General features: G+C 39.5%; 1 long non-coding RNA gene across 4 annotated transcripts in view; it reads left to right on the forward strand.

The window, feature by feature from the left end:
* LOC121065845 overlaps positions 1-24,375 on the forward strand; it is a 48,743-nt gene extending 24,368 nt beyond the window's left edge. For 2 of the 4 annotated variants that reach the window (XR_005817354.1, XR_005817352.1), the window contains 2 exons: positions 1,027-1,153; positions 10,879-16,081. This is a non-coding gene — a long non-coding RNA (uncharacterized LOC121065845). Of the gene's footprint in view, positions 1-1,026; positions 1,154-6,867; positions 7,008-10,878; positions 16,082-24,276 lie in introns of those variants that run through there. The other 2 variants (XR_005817353.1, XR_005817355.1) reach the window with 2 other exon arrangements.
* The last annotated feature ends 885 nt before the right edge of the window (positions 24,376-25,260 follow it).

A 25,260-nucleotide genomic window follows, 5' to 3' on the forward strand; every position in this document is an offset into this window, starting at 1 on the left:
CAGAGGAAATAAATTACTCTCTACTTCCCACCAACAAGCGATGCTTGACCACGTCCTTGAAGCAGGGCCTCAATGTGTAGCCATTGTTTGGGAGGACAGATGTTTTCACGAGAGCCCACTCCTCCCCTCTCCTTCCTTTTCCCACCATTTGTTGCTGAGTGTGAAAGCACATGGCATGGGGCAGGTAGGGGCAGCCCATTGAAAACCACGATGCCAGAATTCATCTGAGTTCATTCATGGGAACCTCTCAGCCTTTTGGTGATGATGGGGAGAGCAAGTGTGGAGGAGAGGGGAGCTACCATCCTCCCTTCTGCCCCTGTATTTCAGGAGCATTAGTCCCTGTAAGGGAGAAAGGAAGGAACAGTCCCTGTCCACAGCAAGAACTTTTTGCTCTCTGCCTTTGTATGCACTGTGTGAGGGTGTGAGCCATGTCTTTCCTCTCATTCCCTTCCTGTTATAGCTCCAAGACAGACAGTCCACATATAAGTAGCTTGTCAGAGCTCAGGAGCAAAGGTGCAGAGCCAAGTTCTGCCAGAATACGACTTAGTATTTTATTAGTGTCAGAGAGAATTGGACCCTAGTGCCCAAGGGCAGATTTTTAGGTCTTTTTTTTTTTTGGAAGGCTATGGTCCAAGTTAAACCATTTTATGACCTGACCAATTCATAGAGAAGAATGACATATCTATTTCCTGTCTTGTATGCTGGAACTATATGATTCCAGTGTATTATATGATTTGAGTGTATTATATTTATTATACTTTGAACTTTAAGTATTTCCTGCAATTTTCAGGAAGCCATCATTTAAAAAAGAAATACTCTACTGACCAAGAATTATATGTAGAAATGATTTGGCAATTTGTTTTGAGTAATGGAGAAAGTCCAAGGAAAAAAATCATGGTCTACTTAGGACAATTTATAAGGAAGAAAAAAATAGGAGGAAAATCATCAGATAAATGACATCATATAATTCACCCTGATATAATTTGGGACTTAAAGATTTTGAGCATTTCTTAATCTGATTTGCAGGTGATGATCTGCTGCCAGAATAAATAAATCATAGGAAGTGCCAAGACTGCTCAGCCATTTGCTGCGATACCACTCCCACATAAGGAACCTGTACCATCACCTTTTTTCAAGCAGCTTCTCCACTGTGGTAAGTTTTTCTTAGATGTTTGGCCTTCTATGTCAGGTGTTTTACAAAGAGTAAGGTGGGTTCTGGAAGGTCCAGCTCCAGTCCTAGATTTTCCTGACAGACCTGGAAACTTGAGTCAGTAAACCCAGTCATAGGCATGTTAAACATATGTAAGGTTTGGTAAGGCTGTGGAGTATATTAAATAGCACAGAACTAAATTATAATTGTCACTAACTGTAGTTTGTATTTTCTTCATCTCTATGAAGTGGGGATCCCCATTTGTGGTGTGTAAAATTTTGTCTTATGATCTAAAATTATTTTTTTAATACTTGCATCCGTATTTGCAACTTTGGTCTTTCAAATTCATGTCAGTCCCTTTTAATCACTCAAAAAAGAGCCCCTCATCCAATATCAAAAGCAAACAAAAATCCATAGATAATTCCAACAACTAGGTTTTGGAATAGAGACCTAATTAGCTCTTATTGAGCTTGATCCAAAGTTCACTGAAGTAATTTGGAGACTTTCCATTAAAGTTAATTAACTTTAGAACAAAGTTCTTTCTCAGACACACCAGTTTAGCAGTAGCAATTAGTCACTCCATCAGCAACATCACCCACTGTGTGTCAGGTATTCTGTTTGACATTGTTTCTGGGAAAGGTGTTGCCTACATTGATGATGCCCCCCTGGGCATGTAGAGGACATGGAAAAAACTTTATGTCCTGAGGACCCATTTATCTGGCAGTCACTAAAGCCTGTAGGTTTCACTCATTCTGGCTTCACTGTGGAGCTTTCATCAGAAGTGTCAACATTAACAAGATTTTAAACTGCAGGCGAATATAGAACATCATTTGATCCTGGCAAAGAACTGTTTGCCTCAGCACTTGTGCGATAATGTAGAGTAAGCAGCAAGTCATTGATGAATCTGTAAAGCAACAGCAGTCCCAGGAGTGCTCAGGCAAAATTGCTGTGAAGAAGAAGGAAAGACACCAAAAGTGATTAAATGCATCAGTAGGTTCAGACCTTGGGAGACCTCCAGGGAGATTTGCAAAAAGAAAAAAAAAAAAAAAGAAAAAGAAGGAGAAAGATAAAGGGAAAAGAAAATGGGGTGCAGAATGATGTGCTTAACCCTTTGGTTCTGCCTTAATAAAAACCGACAAGAGACAACGGATGTTATATGTTTATGGAACCTTAGCTGGCCTGGAATCATCCTTGCAGTTACCCTAGTTTTACATGCATGGTGATGATGACTTCTGATCATTCTCTATGAGTTTCCAGTGAAATTTTCACACATTATTTCAGGCCATTAACTTTCACCGGTGTTAAATGCCTTATTTGCTTTTGCTGCCCGTAGAGATAATTAAGAAACATACGCTAAAATCTGTATAACATTCATAAAGATAGGTAGTTAATCTTGCTTTATATATTTAAATGTGTAGCAAATTCACTAACAATATCCAGCAATACTTGAATGGGGATTAGAGATCTTCAGTGGAGCTGGATTATTGTCATAGAAATACAACACATCTGTCAACATGGACAGTTGGTCCTTAGAATAACACTTCAGTGGATGCCTACTTGCTCCTCATCTCTGTTTTGTCTCATATCTGACAGCCAAAGTTCAAAAGTAAAGCCAGAAGAGTCAGTGCAGATCCTTCCACAGCGATGTTTGGAGACTGGTCTCATCAATACTCAGATATCCATGCTCATTTTCCATTTCTATTATATATTTGTGCCGTGAACATGAGCGAGTAACTCTTGGGCCAGACATAACAGGGTTGACAGAGCTTCTCTCACATGCCCTGTCTGCTTGGATAGCCTGCTTTGTGACAAGGCTTTGTCTCCTACTATGTTTCTGTACCCAGAAAGTAATGTTCTAATTCCACTTGGTGCCCCAGGTTACTTAAAATAACAAATTCAAGTTAGTTTCAAATAATGATATCAAGATAAAAACAAAACAACAAACAAACAAAAAACTCCCTATTGCATTAGTAATCCCCAGAGTATTCCACACCCTTTATAAATTTATTTTGGAGACTAAGCAAGCTTATACTACAGTATGAAATACAGTGATCTGTTTGGATAAAAGTAGTTGCAAAGATCTGGCTAATACTCACATAAAGTTGAGATTAGAGAGTACATTCCACCTGCTGATAACAGAATTGCCAAGTCTGTGTACCAAAAATAAACATTCATTTAAAGAAAACAAAGCAGCTTCTAAGTGATCATTCTGAAAATTTCAGTGCCATTTTGCAGTCATTTCTGTTGCATGATTTGTGCTTGAAAAGTTACTTCCTATTTGTTCTTAAACATACTTCTCTACCGTTTAAAAGTAAGATGCCTTTTACTTTGTGTGGTTGTTGATTTTGGAGATAGATGGTGATGGCTGTTAGTCTTTTGTCATTTACAGCAGTGTGGATGGCATTTCAGACTATATTAGCCCTAGATGATATAAAGATCTTTAGCTACATGCTCATACCCAAGCTAGTGGACATCCAAGAGAATTTTAGCCTCCAAGGTACCATCACAAAAATGGGGGGCAGTGTAGATGGGCAAAGAAGCCCATACGTGGCCAATGAAGCCCTTCCTGATCCATGACAAAAAGGCACCATAAGACTTTTCAAATCTGCAATAAATCACATGCTGAAGGGATTGGTCAGAAGGGGAGAAGAGAATATACTTTTTTTTTTTTTTCCAACCCACAGAATAAACAACGTTCTCTCCTGGGCATAACCAAGGTAGAAGGCAATGCCTTGCTGACAGAGAAACATATTTAGCACCACGATTTGTTGGCAGTGTTTGTACCTGTTTCCTGAGAAATACATGGAGCGTCTTGATAATGCTAGATGATAGCGTTCTGCCCTGTGGGCAGATGTGTGCATAATAGATGGTGCCTAAGGCATATCTGCCCACATTTGGTGGACTCTCCTTTGTTTATGTGACCAGGTGGCTTAGTTTTATTATATTAACTGTTGAGAACAATCTCTTCTTTATGTCAGAAATCAATACTTTATTTATAAGTATGCAGATAACAGTAATGTTTTTTTTTTGTTTTTTTTTTTTTTTTTGTTTTTTTTTTAAGTGTATGGAAAAATAGTGTGTCACTTTTTTTCCTGTGATTGAAGATACTTTAAAATTTTTGGACTGGTCACACTGATTTTGAAATAATCTATTTTTGCTGTTCTTCCAAATGATGTAAATTCATGGAAAATGGTGTCAGAATCTGGCTAGAAATTGCTCTTGCTTGTTTGAGAGTCTATGTAGTATGTTTGAGAGTCTTGCTCTATACTCTCACCTGAGACTGAGATGAGAGCATTTTCCTTGAAGTTTTGCTGTTAAGGTTCCAGATCAATACAGGACTTATGTTTACATGTATTCAAGTACATGAGCAGTCCTGAAATCAGTGGATAAAATCCTGACTCCATTGATGTCAATGCCAAAACTCCCACTCACATCAATTTTCACTCACTTTTCAAGGGAACAGTTTGTGGAAGGGGAAAGAAGTTTTTTTTTTGTTGTTGTTGTTGTTGTTTTTTTACCAGTGAATGGAGGGTAGTTAATATTTAAAGGTTTCATAACAGATGTGGTACAGATATCCACGGAAAACTGTCAGAAATAATTATTTCAGTTTTGTAAAGATCTTCTGTTTTAATATTGCTAGTTCTTTATTTTGTCCTGACTTTTACATTATATATTAATGGTAACTATATTATTATGCTGACATGAAATGTAATCTGAAGTGGTTTCAATAACATTGAGATACAATTGATGTAAAGCTTCTTACTACATCAAACTAAAACCATTCAATCATATAAAAATAAATTGACTTGTCATTATCAAAATGCTTTTGTTTTAGATTCCTGAATCTATTTTCTTCAAGACATTTGTTTAATGGGAAATTCTGAAGTAATAGCATTCTTTCTGATTTAGAGCATAATCAAACTCTGAAGGGTCAAGATTTTCTGCAGAAGTTTCAGTTTTGACTGTCTTTAAATGAAGCTGGTTCTTAGCTCACTGTGGCTTTTTACCAACTCAAGGAAAATCTATGTCCTAAAAGGCTATGAAAATTTGGAGCTTAGTAGTCAAGTGCTATTCTTGATCAAAATGACATGAACATGTTTGATGGGAACCTTTCACGTACAGGCTAAATGGCAAGTAGCATCATAAAACTTCCTTTACTTTTGTAAGAGACCTTGAAAATCTGGTAAGTCCAGGAGGACAAGGACGGTCAAGGACAGGCAGGATGTAAAAAATAATATTTAAACACATCATAAGCAGAAGCAAGCATAGTGAGTTTTGCATTTAAATGAAATTTTATATGCTCACAGGAAGCATCGTGTAGTGGTTAAAGTATAGAACTGGGAGCTGAGCAATGCCACTTCTATTCTTGGCCATGCTGCTGCAGATTTTGTTCCAAACAGAGAAGAGCAGAGGTCAAAAATATACCTGTATATAAGAGCTTTCCATTTTTAATAATAGCATGAGATAAGACCGTATCCCAGAGCATTAAAGAGAATCGGAACTTTGATTGTAGATAAGATTTTTATGAAAACCAGCTCAGAATTTCAAAATAGGGACCGATCAGAGTTACATGAAAATGGGTATGAGAGGAAAGTCATATTCAGTTTGAAAATCATGTGAAGAGATGTATGTAAGTATAGTCTGGGGTCAGCAAATGTAGAAAGTACAAAGGGTAGCAATGGCACAATAATTAGTTAAGGTGTCATAAAATGTGTCCATCTCATACACCCACGAGATTTCAGTAGCAGGCTAGCATAGGATGTTAAAAGCCTCCTTTTGTATGAGTGTAAAATTGCCTATAGAGAGAGATTTGTGCAAAATTCATGGAAAAATTTATGGTGTCCACAGGGTTTGTGCCTGCTGCTGAATGGGAATGAATTCAGACAAATTCAGCTGCTGAGCTGCACAGGTAACATATACATGTGAAGCTGTCACAGGAAAAAATAAAATTTCAGCTGAGACAGCTTGGAAAGCATGACTACAGTTATGCAGAGCTTTATCCTCATTTCCTATTTCCTAGCACATGTTCATGGCATCACCAGGTTCTTCATGTATCTGTAGCATCCAGGATCTTATTGAGCAGCTTAGTTGTTGTCCTGGTTTCAGTTAGGACAGAGTTAATTTTCCTCCTAGTAGCTGGCAGGGTGCTATGTTTTGGATTAGGATGAGAAGAGCGCTGATAACATGCTGATGTTTTAATTGTTGTAGAGCAGTGCTTACACCAAGCCAAGGACTTTTCAGCCTCTCTCTGTCCTGCTAGCGAGCAGGCTAGGGATGCAGCAGAAGCTGGGAGGGGACAGACCCAGGACAGCTGACCCAAACTGGCCAAAGGGGTATTCCATACCATCTGACGTCATGCTGAACAATATATAGGGGTGGCTAGCCGGGGTGGAGGGGGGGCCGGCTGCTCGGGGATAGGCTGGGCATCGGTCAACGGGTGGTGAGCAATTGCATTGTGCATCACTTATTTCGTACACATTATTACTATTAATACTATTATTATTATTATTGTTGTTATTCTTTTCCCTGTCTTAATAAACTGTCTTTATCTCAACTCACAGGCTTCACTTTTCCGTTTCTCTCCCCCATCCCGGAGAGGGAGGGGGGAGGGTGAGCGAACGGCTGTGTGGTGTTTGACTGCCAGCCGGGCTAAACCACAACAGTTGTTAATTTACAAAGCCCAAATTAATGTCACCTAGATTTCTCTTCTGTTACAGCCTGCTGCTCTATGTTCTAGATTCTGAAGCTGATGGTACTTGGACATGCTACAGGCACAAAGGTATATATTTCCAAGATAAGAAAATATATGTCTTTGTAATCACGTATGTGCAGAACAACTTGTCTCTAAATGAACACCTGGTGTAGTCTAAGTTTCTAATGTTAAAGACTTCCCTGTATACTTTAAGTCTTGGTCCTCTACAAGCCCAGAATATTTCCAGCCTTGACATCACTGAAGTGTTCATCATGTTTTGCATTTCAGGTGTGTCATGATTTCATGCTTAGATGCATACCTCACCTGCAGGATACAGTGTCATAGACATTCTTTGAGCATGGTGTTGGTACCTTCTGTTTGGTCTAATGGCATTCATCCAGTAGGGAGATTCCATTTCAAATCCCCCTTCTGCCTGAGTAGGTATGAACTTGCATTTTCTGTCTCGTGTGGGAGCAACTTAAACACTGGGCTACGGAGTAAGCTTTGAGACAGGGTAATGGGACATAAAGCTTGGGCTTTCCTTCCCTCAGTTGAAGCTCTTCCAATTTCCATGAAGTGATTAAACTTCCGTTGGATTGAAGAGAGAAAGAGAGAGAAAGGAAGAAGGTGAAAGAATGAACGGTACCAAAGAGTAGAGGACAAGGTGTCAAATACCTTCAGATATTTGAATGATTTGAACCTGGGAGTCCAGATCCCAAGCGAGAGCTCCAAGTATATTGGAGAGGATCTTATTTTGTTAGCAAAGAATGGCGTAAGAAGAATGTTACACTCTGAGGCACCTAACTGTCCCCATGTGCTATCTAATAACACATCATTATTCAAGTCAGGATTTTTGCTGAAGCATCGAAGCATCAAGAAATATGTGTCTTTCTGACAATACAGGCCATCATACTTTTTCCATCAAGAATCCCAGTGACACCTGTAAACTTCTCTGTAAAGCTATTTAAAACCCCTGAATGAAAAATGAAGTGGCAGTAGTTTTTCTCTTGAGAATGGATTAAAAATCTAAGAGAGGCACGGTTTTAGGGGAGAGATTATCTTTTATTAGATCATCTGCTATATTTGAAGAAGCAGGCCAGCTTTCAGGAGCGAGTCCCTCTCCACTGTAATCTTGATCACTGCTCATTACCACAAGGTGTTACAAAAATCAAACCCCTAGTTGGTCTCTACCTTCGTATCTCTTTCTCAATTTATTGCAGGAAGTTATTTTTTTCCTTTCTGTTGCTGATTTTGTGATTACTCTAGTTAGTCATCTTGCCTGAGGTACAGTTTTCAGAAGTTGGACTGCACTACCTTTACAGCTCCAGGGACATCATTTCAGCAGCAGAATACCCATCTGCTTTGTACCATCTGGTTTCCACTTCTACCTCTGCCACCTGAATGCACGGATCCAGAGAAGTAGGCCTGGCATTTTGCAGTTTAGCATACATACATGTAGGAAGTATATTAAATGATTAAATATTTAATAGTTAATTATTACATTTTCAGAGACGGATCTCTAAGAACAGCTGGTGCTTATTTTATTTTTTTTATTGAAGTTTAGGTACCCCAAGGCACTTGGGTTCATGGCTAAAAAGGTGTTAGCTCCTTGAAGGTTAAAAAGAGGAGAGAAGTTAGGGACAGGGAGGGAAAATAATAAAAGTATTGTCTTCTGTATTTGTATAACGACAGTCAGCTTTCTCTGGAAAGTCAGTCTGCAGTGTCAGTCCCTGTGTCCATTCCCCTGCCATTCTTTGACTTCAAAGATTCTAGTTAGGCACCCACTGATTTCTGCAAGTAATCTGCAGAGGGGACCGAACCTCTTCATTTTCTGTTTTCTCTTTAAAATCTTCACTAGTTTTCAGAATTCAAGCATGGAAATACATTAATGAGAAAGCAAAGCTGATGAAAAATAACATGGGTTTTCAGTGAAGTTTGGTGTAGCAGTTATACCCAGCAAACTGGAAACTCTGTTATGCTCTACTGAAAGATGTCCCCAGGATCCAGTCCAGTTTCACATCTGTCCAAATTCAACGGGTCCTGAGAGAAGCTTTTTTCTCAAGCTGAGTCCTCAGGCTGGGATTTAGCTACTGAAGCACTAACGTTACCTGTGTTTTTTTTCTTTGTAAACAGTTTTCTTAAAATTTTGGTTCATTTTGTTGTTTTCAGCAAGTCACCTCACAATCTCCAAGGGCTCATAATTATACTGATTACATTCATATGAATCTAAACTGTGGCAAGCTAACACCTGTATTTTAAACTATGATTTCAACAAGAAAGTTATGAAGTAAAGCGTCATTCACAGATACGAATAAGGGTAATGATACTCTTGCCTTTTGTTTTCCCATTTTCTTCCTGATCCTTCTAATAAATACACAAAACATAAGGAAAGCTTAGATACTCAAACTTTAAAGGTTTGTGTACAAAAATCTGAATTGTGAAGAGGGAACCTGAAAATGGCCAGTAAGAATAACAGGGCATAAAAATCAATTACTTGCAAGGCATTGGGATCTTGGGAAGAAAGTGTCATAACAGTACCACATAATGGCTCCATTATAAGACTATAGATCCTTTACAGAGCAAGGTTAATAAGCTCCTCTAAAACTTTGAGGAAGGTTACAACAGTCTAAACTCACTTGCTGCCTTGGTCTAATTTAAGCATACATTAATGTTTCTACAGTCACTTGATGCTGAGTAGTGGAAGGAAATATTATAATCCACTAAATGTGCTGTTGTGCTAACAAGACTTATCAGATTTAATAATAATTAGTAAAACATTTTAAAATGAGCTAAAACTACAAAATGAAGTATAATTCAGTAAAATGAGATAACGTAAAATGCAAATCAGTAAAAATAAAGTGAATTATTACATTTAAGAGTAGAAGATACTGAACATTAACTTTTTTTTTTTTTTTTTTTTAGATATTAAAAATGAGGATTTAGGTTTTGATGCAAAATGTATTGGCCTGCAGTTCTCTCAGGAGCAATGTATCACTGTTTGTTCTAACATTGGTAAATTCATTACAAAGAAGCATGAATGTACAAAATTTCTTGGTGTTACTGAGTGCTCTGTCCTGAGATAGTGTCATCAGTGGAGCCCTCTCCACCCGTTCTTCCGCCTCCACTCCATTCAGCATTGTGGATATACTTCTGCATGTCACCAGGAGATATTAAAATGTAGCACATTTCTTAAAACCTATTCAATTCCTTCTCTTTTCTGCAGGTGCATGAAAAATGCTTTTGTTGGCTCAGGCATTGATGTAATAGCAATTTCTGCAAGCTTAACTATTCAACTTCATTATTTATTTGGAGAAATTTTATGGAATGGCGTAGGGAAAGTGAAACTGAGGGAAATTTATTGCATTTTAGCGTTAAAAGAATTTGTTAATTAGCATGGAATAAGAAAGGAAGAAAAAAAATCCCTTATTTAGATACAGACAAGATTTTTTGATTGTTGTTTTGTCATCGTTGTTGTTTGTTCACTTTAATAGGAATGTCCTTTCTTTCCCCTTAGCAGATTTTTTCAGTGTGTAGCCCATACCTCTCTGAGAGTCTGAGTGCTGCTCCTAAGGCATCTGTAGAACTTTGCTAAGAAAATCAACTCTATCGTGAGCAAATTTTAAGGAGCTACAAGCAAAAAAATGCTGAAAACTAATGCTATATGGTAGAACCTCTATAGACTTAGGCATTTTTTTTTTCTAATATCATTATTAAGCTCCTAAGGTCTTATCCTAAACATCATGAAGTCAACAAGAAAACTTCCAGGGCCTTAAGATCAACACCTCAGTTTATTGGGGTTTGTTTGTCTTTAATGTATAAAATTAGAAGAAGATGCTTGAATGGCAAGCATTGGAGTTTCCTGACATGGTCATTCAGCAGACAAGAGGCACTAGAAATTGGCACTACTGAGTGCTGTACTCTTTTTCTTTTACTTGCTGCATGACATTTGCACACTGGCTTATCCCCTCAGCTTCCTTGTTGTTAATCTATTGTAGAGAGCCAGAAAATAAGAGGAATCCATTTCTTTTCCTTCCAGAATCCAGCAGCTGTGAAATTTAAAGTTAAGTATCTTCAGGGGTTCTGAGACAACGCTTGAAGGCAGCAAAGCAGGCCTTTCTATGTCTGCAGACAGATCCACAGTGGCCAGAAAGAGAAGAAAAAAATCATATGTGAAGATACCTGCAAAAAAGATTTCTCCTCAGAATAATAACACATTCTTTCAGGCACAATAGAGTATAGGATAACTCTACTGAAGATAACACTGTTACTGCAAGAACAGAGCTGAGTTTGGCTCATGAGGAGCAGAGATCTTCCCCCTTATGAAAACTACCATTCGCAGGAAGACACATGGAGGAAAAAGGAATGATGTTAAGGAAAAAGGAAGTTATAGGAGTGGGAGGCTGCCATGGTGATGACCAACCTTCCACTGCTTTAAGTCCTTAAGTGTAATACACTGTGTGTTCTGGATTTAATTACAGAGCTGGAAAGTAGAACTAATAATGTTGCACAGTTTTGTCTTCTCCTTCTGTCTGATCCGCAGCTAATTAAAATAGACATTAATTAATATGTGCTTTGGGGTTCCCGAACTTTAGGTGATTTAAGTGTTATAAATAATATATTATAACTTATAGCACATGGATCACTATGAAAGAGTTTAAATTAATGTCACTAACTAAAATGTGACTGATCTTTAATGCCCTGCATGGTAGGGAACAGAGCATCTACATCTATCTCCATGTCCCAGCACCTTGGAAGAAGTCAGTTCAGCTGTCAGTCCCTGGGCTGCCTTCTCAAGCCAGCTATGGAGGGCATTTGTGGCAGAAACTGTCCATCTTTGATCTCGCAGCCTTTTTATGATGTAAAGACTTCACCTTTTAGTCAGGTGCTTAACAGGCTAGTGCTGGTTTTATATCTGCTCTATATAAGTTTCAGGTTTTGAGCGTGGCATTTTTTAATGGCTTTGTGCTTTTAGTTCTCAATGCATCTATGTACTCATGTTGGGGGTGATACATGGGGGATAACTAAAAATTCTGAAAGCATTTTTACTAGCTTCACAATTGCTTTTGTCTTTGCACCCAGTTTTGTCTTTGCACCCATTGCTGCCTTTTTATGACGGTTAGGATTAAGCATGTGCATTGTCAGCAAATTAGACCTCTTGGTCTTGTGTACTTATTTAGAAGAAAAATCAAATGAGCAGTAAAAATGGTTGTGAATGTTAATAAAATCGACAGTACTAGGTATATGCAAGAGTGAAGGCTCCATTAGTGTTAAATAGGGAAAGTCCTGGTCAAATTGGACAGCTTTTAAATGATCAGCACAGTGGTGCAAGCCGTATACACACCTTATGGATGACAACGTCTTCTCCTTCACACGCATGCGGAGAGGAAGAGGCTCACCTCCCTGCTAGGAGTAATCTCCTGCAGATCTCCTTCAGACAAATCTTTAAGTCAGACAGTCCTTTAGCTTTCAGGAAAAGGTTAAAGATCTGCTTTTCAAAATGACCTCTCTGTTCTGGCCTTCCACCCCCATGCCCTCCATACACATAGTGAAAGCCTTCTGTTAGAGAGGATTCAAATCAAATACTCTGGCTACTCACAATTTTGAATGTGTCTGGATTTCCAGACTGCTGTTGGGTGCTGATTCCTTCTTATAATCACCATGGCAGCAATACTTAACTCATTCTGGTTAAAAAAAAAAAAAAAAAAAAAAAAAAAAAAAAAAAAAAAAAAAAAAGCTTTTTAGGCACTTTGTCTATGAAGCACCATACCAATAAAAAAGGAAGATAAATTTTGTAATTTATTTCATGACAACACAAAATTGGAAGCCTGCAATCAGTGGGAAGTAAAAGCTTTCAAAAATAAAGCTACAAGGTGATAAGTTAAAATTGCTGGTTGTCACATCTATCCTACTGCTTTTATCCATAACTGCTCTGTTCCTTGTATAAAAGCGTGGCTTTATTAGCATCCACCAGGGGCCTTCAGATGCCATAAAGACCTTGGGGCTCCCAGGTTAATGACTGGTATTAATTACTACCGATATACAAATTTCTAAGGCTACATACCAGTTGCTATGTTTTATCTGAGGGGTATGTAAAATTCCAGTCTCTTACCTCATTTCATGTCACTGGCTTCAGCACTGGGCTTTACTCTAAGACAAGGCTATTTACAGGTACCATGGATAGCTGGATTTGTGTTTGACTGCTAAAAGGGTCAGAGCTTTTGCAGCAAAATGCGCCTTCCCACAGGCTTCCAGGGGAAAAAATGGAGCTGCTGCTTTGGTTTAGCCTCCTCTCTGAAAGCACAGTCATTCTAGCTCTTGCAGAAATGAAGGAACAGGGTGGTTAATGGCTTATATGAAAGATGAGAAACAAATGTACAGCTTCCCAGCCTTTTTCCTGGCCCAGCAGTATCTCTCTGTATTTTTTTTTTTTGCATTTGAAATACAGCCTGTCACTATACTGCTCTTCCTGAGCCCTTCTTTAGTGCTGTATTTGCACAACCAGCCATTTCTTGGAAGGTCTGGGGCAGCCATGGGCACCATCTCCCTGATGGCAACCCAGGAGGTTGGTCCAGGCCTGCAGTCCTTCTTGGAGCAGGCTCCAAGGTTTGCAAACAGACACTCTGATGTTTTCTCCTCTGATGTCCTTCATGCTGGGGGACTACACTCTGCAAATATCCATCAACATCTGCCTTACCACCATGCTGCAAAACTGTTTTATTTCGTAGCTCCATTTATGAGTTACCAACTGCATATACGACAATGCTGATAGCCAGTGGGCTGACACTGTAACTTCTCACTGGGTTAGCATTGCCTCATTCTGTTCTTCCCACAATGGGTAGATGACATGTGAAACTCCTTGCCAAAGGGTATGGTAGATATAAAAAATTTAGAAGGGCTGACTGAAGCTCATGAAAATAATCTGCTAAGCATTATTAAATACATAAAACCCACACTCAGGTGAGAAAGGTCTTGAGCTAAAATCATTAAAGACAGATAGATGAAGATAAATAGAGAAGCAAGAAGTTTCACATACAGTTGTATCGTTCTTACTGTTCCAAAAGCATCCACTTTTGGCCGTGCTTTGCTGTTGTTGTTTTATTTTTTATTATTATTGAGGCACCAGAACAAAAGATTGTCAACAGTCCTAGGAGCAAAAACTGTGTTCAGAGATCTATCAATGTCAATTCTATAAAAGCAGAGTGAGACAAAGGCCTCCTTGCTCTATTGGAGTGGAAAGGTCTTTGGTCTAGCCCACTGTGGCTACTACTTATGGTGTTCTTTTATGTATCTGAAATGGGAATCAGAATCAGTGTTTATCTATCTGTTACCCTCTTTATTGTTTTCCCTGTAGCACAACTAAATTACTTACACACACATGGAGTATTAAAACAGCGGCATCCAGGACAAAAAAGTAACTCGAGCCTTACCCCCACATCTCATTGACAACTGAAGTGCTCTGATAAGTGTGAGAGGTCAGTGACATCCTGAACCACAGTGTTGTCTTGAACAGTAGTCTTTTCAACCAGAAGAGGGTGAAGCAGACACCAGTGCATCTTTTACAAAGAATTTTGTGATGTTTTCCCTGTGATTTCTTCAATGAAACAGTATGAGAGATACAGCTGTGGGTTTTAGGTATTTTGTCCAGTGCATTTTCTACCAGTAGAAATTGAATAGAATCATTTTCTGCCTTTGAAATACCAGGTACCATATTGATCTTTCTCTTATAAATGCTGTTATTATGGGTTTTGATGCCTCCCTGCTTATAACAAGACAAGGAGATTTGTTGTATAGCATGGTTCTGTATATGTTTTGTAAATGAGCATAATTTTGAAGGATGAAGATTGCTTTTTTTTTTCACTGAGGTTTGAGCTAGAAAACCAGTATTTACAGGAGGAAGAATTTTTGAACCTTTGAACCCCAGAGAAGGTTTTTATTTAATAGGTAATTTCGCCTTTATCTGCATTCTTTTATGTGGGATTACAAAGGTAATTTATCTGTCTGAATACTAGGACAGCTACAGGGACTAATTTTACCTGACTATTGTCTCTTAAGGAGAAGCACAAGTCCTCATTTACCTAATACTAGCATTCCCTTTATTGTAATTTTTGTTTGTTTGTTTATACAAATACATTGCTTTACAAATTTCCCAGACCTCCATCTTCTCCCACCTCTATAAGCAGTATTTCCCAGGCTGGAGATGAAGACTTCCCTGGGTGGAATGACAGATAACTTCAGTAATACGATTTTATATCCAAACCCTCAATGATTATTTAAGCACAGATTCTCCTGTCGAAGCTGACAGGGCCTTGGTGCCTGTCGGCTCTTAGCCCTGCTACGCCGGAGTGCTGGCAAAAACTGGGGGTGTATGGCTCATTGCCAGCTCCCTGACAAGGGCCAGCTCTCAGCATCACTTTCTCGTGCTGTATCATAAGCATCCACAATCTGCAGGCGGCGCTGGCTATGAAGCTTGCTACATTTCACATAAGCACAGCCCCCGCCTACTATGAATGTCTCGTTGGAAAGTAGCAGTTACTCTCCCTTGCTTTCTCTCATATGTGCATAGCTGTAGACCTTGTCCCTCTCTGTCCTGTCATCTGATTGAAGGCAGAAAATAGACAGTGCTCCAAGTTTGTATTGCACCCCACCGGAAACATCCCTGCTGTCCTTTGGCATCCAGCCCAACTGTAAGTGCCATCGCTGGACAGACTCTGATCTAGAGCTTGGCCTGTGCTGAACCAAGCATTTTTAGACCGTTCTGACCACCATTTACAGTATTTTAATTAATTTTCAGCCAATTCACTTGATTTACTATAGGATCACATGCTGTAGTCTAGATTTACTTAGAGACACCTTATGCAGATAACATATCTAGTCTGCGTAAATGCATGACACTGATTAATCTAAGCCATTTTAATTAACCTAAATACAAAATCCAACCATAAGATTTTTTGTTGTTGCTGTTGTTCTTTACTGACACATTGCAGATGAACTAACGACACCTGTAGCAACTAAAGACTATACTGCCGAATGATTCCTGTAACGAATGTATAGAGTCTCAATTTCTTTGTTTTCCTTTGCCTTTTTTCCATCTTCACTCCCGCAGCTATCTGTGGGAACCTTGTGTTTTGTTATCTGTTCATTTCATTCTTGGTATTGAAAACATGATGTCCCTGATGCTGCCCAAAAGCAACTTTAGCCTTAGGAAAATGAGAAAAACAATAAACAATATTCAAGAGATACAGATGAGTGTCTTTGATCTATCTACATCACTTTGAAAGGGTTGTTTCCAAAGTGGATGCGAGAATGATGTCCTTTGCCTCTTTCTCACCTCCTTCCATGTGGCTGCACTGGAGGCAGGCAGTGGACAATGGGCATGAGCAGGCTGTGCAAGCCATGCATAATGTGCTGGTCTTGTGAGGGCACATGTTCTGGAGGGCATTTCCCAGCTGTTCCAGCGAATGTGCTTTCAACCTCACCCCCCTGCACCGTGGTAATGTTTAGTTTTGAGAATATTTAAGCTTTGAGGATGCCCTTACTAGATACTGTACCCATGGTCCATGTCAGCTTGGACTAGTTATTTACTATTTCTGCATGACTGTTCTTTTGCAGCTAGCTGCAAGAATAGTAATTGAGGTATATGAAGTACTCAAATACTGCACTTCAACAGTTTGAACTTAAAAAAAAAAAAAGGGGGGGAAAAAAACCCACAAACATAAACCCAAGCCTTGTATGTTATTCCTTCCTTATGTGAATGCTTTTGTTCTCTGAGACGGCTGGGTGTCTGGATGGACAGGACGGTTGCATAGTCTTTTATGTTCTCAAGAACTGGAAGGACATACTTGTGCTCTTGTGGCGTCAGAAGGAATTTGCATGAAAATTTCACTGGATTTAAAAATAATGAAAGACATGGAGGATAGAGCAGGATGGTTCTGTCAGCCAGTTTCATTGTGCTGTATCTGCCTTTGACCTTCACTACCAAGCAAATGCAATTAAACAGAATACTTGTGCTGAGCAAATAGGTAACAGACACATCCAGTGCAAACAGTTTGTTACTAACTTTGCCCCTTCTCCAACATGGTACAGTGGGACCTGTTCAGATGCAGGTACTGTAGTCAGCTGTAGGTGCTTTAGTAAATGGCTACACCTGTGTGCATGAACTAGTACAACCACAGTTACAGCCTAGCATGCCTAAGCAGCAACTAAGCTGGAACTAACGTGTCCTGCGGGTAGGATTCCGGATGCAATACTTGTACAGGGTAAAATATGACTATATTTCTGTTTGTTCCATAATTTGATATGTTCCCACACACTTCAGCATTGCTGGCACTGGTGGAAAATAGAGGGATAAGAGCTAGTGGCATTAGAAGCTGCTGCTGCACTAAATTTGGTAGCAGGAACCCACAGGGGTTTGCCATAACATTGCTGGCAAGTCATTGTGTAAACAAAAATTATCAGCGGGGGTGTTGTTCTTAAATGTGTCAGTCAGTACCTGGGTAAACATGCACAGCCACAGCCTGGGACTTAGCTATGCTCCTTCAGTGGAAAAAGAGGCTGGGAACATGTAGACAGCAGACCCCCTCCTTGACAGGACATTTCCAGCTGATATTCATTTCACACTCCTAAACACACTTTCCAGGCTGGTGAATGAAACAGAGCTTAGAGAGTGGAACATATATATATAATCTTGTCCTTTCCCCTTCTTTGTGAATTTCTTCAAGGAAAGAGACTGCAGTCCCAAGTTCTGGAATGGATCCAGCTATCAAAGTTCAATGGTGTAGTGGCAACTAACTGCTTTAATTCAGTTTGAAGTTGGAGTAATTTAGCAAGAAGGGAATGTATCGCAAAGAGCTATTGAATCCCACACATACATTAGACAGCAAATGGACTGTACATTATTATTATATCATTTCAAATTTCTGTCAGTTGTGCTGTGGGAACAATTTTTTCATATACAGTATTTAATTCTGGAAGCAATAGTTAATGCTTTGTACGGGGGGGAAGTAGCAGTGGACAAAACCACCTACAGAGCAGCAAATTTAGAGCATCTATAAATCCATCATCGGCTCCATTATTCACCATGTTTCAATTACGTACCACAGGCAGCACTGACAGGAGCTTAAGAGTGGATATGGAAATCAGTTTCTGGGGAGGTGAGTTTACAGGCTTTATTTGTGCTCCTGGTCCCGAGGCGGGCTGGGAGGAGCTGCGTGTGGCCGACACCTTTGAGGCCTGGTTCGTGTCATGGTGCGGCCTGCATCCAACCCTGCCTCCTGGTGCCCCCTGGACACCAGCTCAAAACCTGCAGACATCAGCAGATGCCCACTCAGACCCAGTTTTAAAAACTTATTTTCATTGTGGATTCTGCCCCACGTTTTGTGTATAACAGGAGATAAGCTGTGAGCAGCAGCACTGGCAGACATAAGGTGCCTGCAATAGCTGCCTAGCTCTCAAGGAAGCACTATGCAGCAGCACATCCCCAGCCCTTGGAGACATCTGTCTGAGGGTCACTGTATCAGCAAACAGTATCACTAGAGGAAATTTTTATGTTGGTCCACGGGTATGGATTTGGACGGCTCAAATCACGGCTGAATAAGAGATGCCAAAAAAAAATAAAAATGCAGCCTGTCATAATGACAACAGCAGCGTCCTTGTGCATCCTCAGCCCACAGGAGCAGGAGCCGTCTGCAGGAGGGGCCTGGCCAGGCAGAGCGTGTGTCGGCAGCTCTGCTCCCACACTGGTGCTGGTCCTGAGGTGTACGTGGAGGTTTGGTGGGATTTCTTGGGTGGTGAGGGGTAGCTAAAGTCCCGGGCCAGCTTCCCCCCTTCCTTCTCCCTTCAGAAAAAGGTGCTTTTTGTTTAAGAGTTAACACCTGGGTCAGTTTTGGTTTCATCTGTGGAGATGAGCCTTCTCCGTGCTACCCAAGCTACTGGGTAATGAACTGCAGTCCCCTCACAGCATAAGGAGGGATTTCTTGCATGGGGACAGATCTGTGACTTACTGTTGCTGGAGAAACACTAGCACAAAAATTTTCCTCTTGACCCAACGCTCCACTCTTCTGGGCTCCTGCAATAGCTATGGTCTTGATTGATTCATGCATTTTGTGCACGTTTGCTGTGCAGATGGAGAGCCAGCAACTGATCTTTTGACTTTCAGACTTTCTTTATAGGCTGACACAGGGTTTGGACAGATTCTCCAGAAACACAGTGGCCAGAATGATTGAAGCCATCAAGCATAACAGCAATGAGAGATATCATGGGGATATGATAAAAACGTTCTCAGTTCAGTGATGACGGCTGTCAGTAGAAGCCCCAAAATAAACACTTGATTTGTTGAGACTGTGGGCATTTTTTGGGCCTGTTTCCAGAACTCAACATACGCAATGAAAATAGTCAAACAACCTGCAAGAATTTGCAAAGTCACGATGTATGAATTGATGGTAAAAAATGTGAGGGCTAACTTCACAGAGACAAAATAAAATATTTGGAAAAATCATAATGGATAAAGAAAAAAAAGTAAATCTTTACCAGAAGGGAATACACCTAAATCAGCATAGAAAACAGCAGTAGCCTTTAGTATTTTGTCTGGTGGTACAACACCAGCTTAACAGAGTGTGAAGCACAGCAACCCATCCATGGCAGTGACATGGCATTTCCATGCCACGGATTGTATGCTCCAGTAGGAACAAGACATATCTCCCATCTTATCCTTGGACCACAACTCTAGAGTAACCTCTGTGTTGAGCAAGATGTGTCGAATATGAAGCCTGAAGGGAAGCTGCTTAAAATAAAGGCCAGATGAGACACTTACCCTAAAGCTGCGAGAGCCATTGAAATAATTGCTAGCTCCTTAACCTTTCAAGAAAAAATTAGCTGAACTGTAGAAAATGAAGGATTAAAAAGTGAAGGTGGGGGGGGAGGGAGAGAAAACTGGGAAGAGAAAGATGCTTTTAATTTGCAACCTGCTCTCTTCATCAGAATTACTTTAGGATAATCAGACAGATGCGGATGTTTCCTCAAAGGTAATGCTTGAGTGGTGAAGGTAAAATGCGATGGTTGGATAAAACACGCTTGCAAATTTGACAGGTTACATTATCTTTTATTGACATCTGAACAGAACTGCCAGACTCTAGAGGCTTTATTTTTGCATCAGCCTCTTTTTTTTTTTTTATGACATCTGCCATCTTTAGAAATTAAACAAACTTTTTATTGTAGAATTTTAGCAGATTATCTCAAACAGACTTGACTGCTTCCTGATAAATTGTGTGATATGTGATGTACCTCTGACTTTAACCTGTATTTCTTTTCTCCTTTTTTTTTTTTCCCTGTAAAATCATTCAAAATAATTTATTAAATTTATTCTGTGTTATAATCTAACTTTGATCTGGGAGACAATACCAAGGCAAAATATAAAAAGATGGATTATAGTTCCTACATTAACAGACTTGTGCCAAAAAAAACCCTTACACTTTATGAAATGAGAAAGATAAGAACATGAATTAATAATGCTTTAACAGCAGTGGCACAAAATCCTTGAACAGTAATGCTCCAGAACTACTCATATTGATTTAAAATCTATGTTTAAGATGGTTAGGTCTAGAAGTCCCCCCTTCAGCCACATCAGATATAGATTTTCAATTTACAGGATTGTTTTAAATTGCAGTCTTTAATTCAGAAAATACCCTACAAAGCTTTTCATGTTTAAAAGTAAATTCATTGCCTTTTGCTCTCTCAAATTATTCTAGTTAAAGTTTAGCAGTCACCATTGATAAATGGTTGTGCATGACCATGTGAAAGCAGAGCTGCCATATGTTCTGCAGAGGGCTTGTCCCACGTTGCACAGTTATAAGGCTTTGGAGCCTGGAATGAGGGCAATCCCATAGAGAGTACAGATTAGAAAATGATTGGTCTCATGGACAGTTTAGGGTCACCAAGGGCCAAACTGTGCCTGAGGTGATACGTACCTATTGAGTACAACAAGGGCTTGTGTTCATGCAAGGGCAGAGTTTGTCAAAAGTGCTTTGCTAATAATAAACAGAGATTGATGGTCTTAAAAATAAAGTTAGACAATTCTTCACTTTATATTGAAGTAGCAGCAACAAGAGAATTGATTATTGCTTTCTTGCATTTCAAAACAGTTCTTGAGGACTTTGCTGGCAGTTTGCACTGTTCATTCAAAGGGAAAAGATTAGAGCCTGCAGCACCATTAATGTGCTAATATGTAATTAGTACAGTGTCACCTTAAACACCAAATTAATTCACGGTGGTTAGGTAAATTGTAGTGTGTACTCACATTTATTTTTCTACAAAATGATTGAAATTTTTAGCGTGTTCCAGTGAGACTGTCCTCTCCCAAGAGTAAGATGAACTGGTGTGAAACAGATGTGAAATTTAATTAGAAGAACAAAAGGGTATTTGTCACAAGTCCAAAAAATGCAACAAATAATGGGGGCTGGGACAGAAAATTGATTCCAAGAGTGGCAAAAAATGTCTCCCTTAACTAGTAATAGTAATGGGTAGAGGAGCCAGTACAAAAATCCAAAGGGAAGTGCTAGTTTACATTTAATGGCTTGAAGATGAAGACAAATCACCCTGGCTGAAGTTCAAATTCACATGTGGTGGCTTCAGCATCCCTGTGATGTGTTTCTGAGACTGGAAAATAAATCCTTTCCCATCTTGAGTCCAGCCATACCACCAAATGTTAAGGGTGGCTTTGGCGGTGGAAGGCAGAGTTCCTTTCAAGACTCCAATTTAAAGGTGTGTCTGACTTGTTTGTGGGATCTGGAATGCCAGCTCCTCACCCTCGGGGCAAGGACCAGTGAGATACCTCTGTAACCATTTGAGGAGTTTTATCTGTTCTTGCTCCTTACACAGACCACAGAAATAATGACAGCCTGGCTAATGATATCTCCACTGATTGTTCTTGAATGGCTCACTGTGGATTATGCAGATCAGCTCAGCAGAGAAGCCAAACTTGAGTGAATGTTCACGGCAGCTAGCCACACCAGTTTCCCACTCCTCTGGGTAGAGGGAAGTGAAATGCCATGCAAGAGGTGATTTGCAAACCTCTCCCTTGCTCTCCATCCCATCAGTATTCATCAAGACTCAGAGTTTATAGCCATGGAGTGAAAGATGATTGTCCTGTCAAACCAGGGAAATTAATCCTTAGGAATGAGCAGGTTTCCCATTTATCCATAAATTGACTTGCCCCTGTTGGTAGCATAAAATGAGTGAAAGGATGTGTTGGATAGAGCATCCTGCTCTTTATGTGAGACGTCTCACAGAGCAGACAACCACCCTGTTCCAGAGAGGCTTGTGAACTCAGAGTAACTTCTCTTGGAAATACCTTCAGTGAGCAAAAATGAGGAGACACAAAAGAAAGAAATATAGACTAATTAAGCAGAATCTTCTCTAACCCAAACAATTTTACGCTTTTTCCACAGGGCATCAGCAAATCTTTAAGGATGCAATTTCAGCTCTAGCCTTGAATTTCCTTGCTGTAATAGGGATGGAGCGAATCTTTTAGCTTCATCTGAACATAATTTTTCTGTAAAAAGCAGATTAATTCTGGGTCCCAAGTTTCTAGTACTCCGTGTTTTGATTTCCTTTTAGTGCCTATATAGGTACAGCTTAGGGAATTGGTTAGACAGATGGAGTTTGGCATGATTTTTTATTTTTTTTTCACACTGAATGTAAAAATGAAATTTTTTTTGTTCTACTATGCAGCTGAGATAAGAATGGCAGGTGGCTGGAAATAAGTAATTTCTAGATAAATTGTATCATTCATTGCAAAAGTCTCAGAATACATACATACATACAAAAAAGGGGGGGGGAGGTCTTCAAGTTGCAGACTAATGGCTGAAAACTTGTTGCATTAGTCATTGGACAACCTTAAGAACCATGTTATTGTCAAACATACATTCTTTTTGATGCCCTCATGTGGAAAGCTCTTTTAATTCATAGCTTTGTCCTTTGCCTAATCTGATCTGTGATGGGTTGAACTGTACTTTATTCCATGCGCGATAAGTCTGTAAATGAACAAAGCTGATAGCTGTGGGTTTTATTTGAAGTAGATAGTAAAGTTTAAAAAAAAATTAAAAATCTTTTGAACAGAAGTTTGACATTTTAGAGCTAACAGCTTATGTAATTTACTAAATTCTATTAATGTGAGTACTTATCATCAGAGTGCCTGAACAGGCATGCAGTGGGTCACCTTCATAAAAATAGCAGCTAAGTACACTTCATTTCATCTCCTGCTTCTTCGAGTTTGTTTGGAGAAGCAAAAGTACCAAAGGAAGTAGTGACAACATAAAAGTCATATGTAAAGATTCAGGGACAATAAAACAATAAATCTGCCAAAGATATTTTGAACAGATAGCAATAATCTTGTCTTGTATACCTGGCTCCAAATTGCTGATCTTTATTGTAATGCACAGCAATGTACTGTACTGGGCTGACATTTATAAAAAAAAAAGTCTTTTCAAGCTCTGCCTCTCAAAGCATTTCAGCTGGGAATGAATTGTAAGTCCTCAAGGAAAAGAAGACAAGCAAGTAAATACTGTGCTCATAAGAAATTCAACAACAGCTCTGATTTCGTTAGCATTAATTTATGATTTGAGATGAGCAAGCAGTTAAAAAACAAGCAAAACAAACATACAAAACAAAACAAAAATACTCATGCTGTCCTGTGAGTATCCACTTAGATACATAGGCAAATTTCAGGTTTTTTGAACCAATTCAAGGGATTGTTTCTGTGGAAATTTGGCATGAAGCTTTATTAGCAGAAACTATTCTCCCCAATGCCGATTTTAAATGTAATAGTTTGAACATTTACCAGAAGTAATTTCTTGAGCTGCATATCCACAGTGTCAGTTAACTAATTAGGCAACTAACGTCATCAGGAATAAGTCTTACATGGCTTATATAATTAAGAAACGCAGTGTGATTTGCAGATATTCACAACTCCGTACAAGTGATCTGCAAACCTGGAATTATTAATTATAAAGGCATTCATAAACAACCGTGCATAACAAATTTAGAAATGTTGTGATCCCTGTAAGGGCAATTTGCAAACAAGAAACAAAAGGCAGAATTTGTTTAGACATGATTAAGAGCTAATTATTTGCTTAGCTTTATTTGTCATTGAAAGCATAGGCGCTGGCAAAGTTGCCAAGGCTCTGAGCCTCTAAGTTTTGGAGATCTTGCTGGGAAGGCAGTCAGGCTCATTCACTCTACTGTGAGCTGGTGCGGCTTTATGGAAGTCAACTGCATGGCAACTTCTAACTCCAGGTCTGAATTTGACCTTTCTGCCCCAGGTTGACGGCTACTTGGGTGTTTTTTTCCATTAGCAATGTTGACACTAGCAGCTGCACACAGTGTTATCTGCTCGCTGTCCACAAGCACCTGATTTCCATTCTTCTCTGCTTCTCTTTCACAGATTGACACATAGGTTGAATTCAAAAGTGCAGGAAAAGAGCTCTGTCTGCGAAAGGAGCCTGCACTCCAGAGGGTTTGCTCTAAACTATTGTGAGACCTCCGGCTACAACACAGGACATGGGAGCTTTTCTGAACCCTCGTGTCTTGTGTTGCAGCCAGAGGGGCACATCTTTTCAACCGAGTCTGAGACAAGTAGAAGAAACCAACATGAAAGAGACGAAAAGAGAGTGAGAGACAGGTATGGGCATGGGACTTCACTGAACGTCTGAGAGAAGCAGACTCAGGGACTCAGGAATGTGATCCTGGCATTAGCCTTTGGAGCTTGCTCCTAGATCCAGAGATGTCAGATTTCTGCCAGTTCTCGCATGCTGATTGAGAGATTTGAATCAGGTAGTAAAAGTTACTGTGCTTACAATGCCACTGGCATTGATCTTTTTGTTTCTGTGAATTTGACTAGCATTACTGAATTAACCTCTGGATGGTTTGCAAGTATTTCATGAACCGCCCATTTGAAACTCAGCACTTCGGTTTCTGTACTTCAGCAGTTGCGGGCATGAGCTCTCAGGAAGAACAGAATTAAGTAATCTCACATACTTTGAGCAGAGAACATGCCTGTTCTTAGCATTGATTTTTTTTTTTTTTCTCATTGGGCCAACTTTTTCCCTTCTTCAAGATCTGACTTCAGTGTGAGCCTCAGCTCAAGGAGGTGCTGCAACATGTTTTCTGTGGTTTGGCTCAGCTTTGCTGCTTGTTCAAAATATTGCATGCCAGTATGTTCCATCTAATCAATTATTAATGTTTGCTCAACTGAAATCTTCCTTTTTAATACTTCATTAGACTGGATATACTGGGATATAACGTTTTAAATATCTGCATTTAAAAATGCTTATGCCGCTGAAATACCCAGAAGGTGACTTTGAATTTGTATTTGGGGTTGTTAAAATAACATGGGAGATTAAAAATGCTCTAGTTCCAGTCCTGCCAT

The sequence above is a fragment of the Cygnus olor genome, chromosome 2 (assembly GCF_009769625.2).
Source record: "Cygnus olor isolate bCygOlo1 chromosome 2, bCygOlo1.pri.v2, whole genome shotgun sequence".
Classification (NCBI taxonomy): Eukaryota; Metazoa; Chordata; class Aves; order Anseriformes; family Anatidae; genus Cygnus; species Cygnus olor.